At 35.2% G+C, this 2030-nt stretch overlaps 1 pseudogene; it reads right to left on the minus strand.

Annotated features, from left to right (window-relative positions):
• Positions 1 to 1256: 1256 nt before the first annotated feature.
• Positions 1257 to 1569, minus strand: LOC102757943 (annotated as a pseudogene).
• Between the last annotated feature and the right edge of the window lie 461 nt (positions 1570 to 2030).

Genomic DNA, 2030 nt, shown 5'->3' on the forward strand with positions numbered 1-2030 from the left:
TAACATACACACTGGGTTTAGAAGACTTAGAACAAAAAGAGAATGTAAAATGTCTCATTAATAATTTTATATTGATTATATATTGAAATGATACTATTTTAACTCTATTGGGTTAAAATATATTACTGAATTAAATTTATCTGTTTCTTTTCACTTTTTTAATGTGGCTGTTAGAAAATCTAAAATTACATATGTATCTTGCATTTACGGTTCACATTATATTGTTTTGGCTTTGACACTTGGCTTCTTGTTTATTCTAAGGCTGAGAATCCACCTAAGAATTCTGTCAGAAACACCTTAATTTTATTTTTAAAAATATCCTGTCTGATCATAGTGTGGTATTATAGGTTTGTAACTAGAAATAAACCAAAGGTACATCTGGAATAATGAATATTTATTTAAATGAAAAGATGATCATGTTAAACTCAGTGGGGGGGGGGGTAAAAATACATTTAAGATAAAATACAACAAATTCTTAAAAGTTTTATAATACCCACTGTTGGTGCTGATGAGGGGAAACAGGGATTTTCATATTTGTGGGAGTATAGGCTCTTTGGAGGGCAACTCAGCAATAGCTATCAAAATTTAAAATGTACATACCCTTTGATCTGGGATTTCCATTTCAGAGATTTACCCAACAGTTAGACCAGAACAGTTATGCAAAGATGTATCACAAAGATTTTGTGATAGCAAAAGACTGCAAATGATCTAAAGTTTCATAAATAGGGAACTGGCTAAAATATGTGATACATTCATATATTGAAATACTATGCTGCCAAGAAAAATGGTGGTGATGGTCTCAATAGTAGCAGCAGTAGAAGTAGCAGCAGCAGCAACAATAGTAGTACTAAGAATTATATTAAGAAATTATAAAGGAAAAAGCACAGTGTAGGAATTATTTACTCAGAATTATCTGAGATTATGTTTTCTGCCATTAAATGGAATGAAAGCTTAAAATAATCATTACATGGAATTATAGAGGAAAAAATATATTATTCTTGATCATATGAATGTTAGGGACTAAGTACTTATACCTGCTACAGTTGTGTTTATAAAGGTTGTTCTGGAATCAGGATGGATTAGAGCAATAAGACTAGAAAGGATCTTATAGAAGGGCCTGGCACACAGTAAGCACAATAAATGCTTGTTATTGTCATTATTATTTACTTATTTTAGATTTTTAATGACTGAAACAAAACAAAAAAAGATCTAAAAACATAGTTTCTGGAGAAACCATTTGTTCTTGTGGTCTCACATCAGGCCTCACCTTTCAGAGCAGGGTCTTTGAAGATGTCGTTGTTGATTATAGTTTTGTCCAAGGAGATATCCACAGAGCACCTTGTGGGAATGAGGTGACTGTAGTTGTAGACTTTCACAAAAGACTTGACCTTTGACCTCTTGGCAATTTTCTTCTTGCCTATGGCAGCTATCAATTCCAGCCACCTGAGCATAGCTGTAGTGGGGGTCTGAGGTGCCATCATCGGTGTTCTTCATGATGACCATTTTGTGTCTGGAGTAGTGTCCAGCCAGGTCCAGGACCACCTTCCCAGGTTTCATAAACTTGCCCATTTCAACAGCAGAAAGATTATTGTCATTATTAATCATAGTAATTCAAGTTAAAAGAGATGTAAACTAAGCCAAGGAAATGGTGTGTGGGTCGGGGGAGGCGGGGGAGAAACAAGCTATGCAATAGCTATGGAAGAAGTAGAATTGACAGACCTTGGTGACTGAAATGGGGTAGGAGATGGTAAGCTAGAGAAAGCCTCAGGGTAATTTCCAGGGTGGGTTAGAGGAGCCAGATGGATGACGGAGCCCGTCTCTGAGACAGGAAACTAAGGAGAAGGAGTAGCTTTGAGGAAAAGATAAATTTAATTTGAGACACTATAAATTTAACAAGACCTGTGATCTCCAAATATGTCCACTAGGTAATTGGATCCATCCCTCCAGAATTCAGTGGTAAAGGATTGGCTTAGAGTAGTGATTTTCAACTTTTTTTTTTTTTATCTCACAGCACATATAAACTAATTACT

Source organism: Myotis davidii, unplaced genomic scaffold (assembly GCF_000327345.1).
Source record: "Myotis davidii unplaced genomic scaffold, ASM32734v1 scaffold271, whole genome shotgun sequence".
NCBI lineage: Eukaryota > Metazoa > Chordata > Mammalia > Chiroptera > Vespertilionidae > Myotis > Myotis davidii.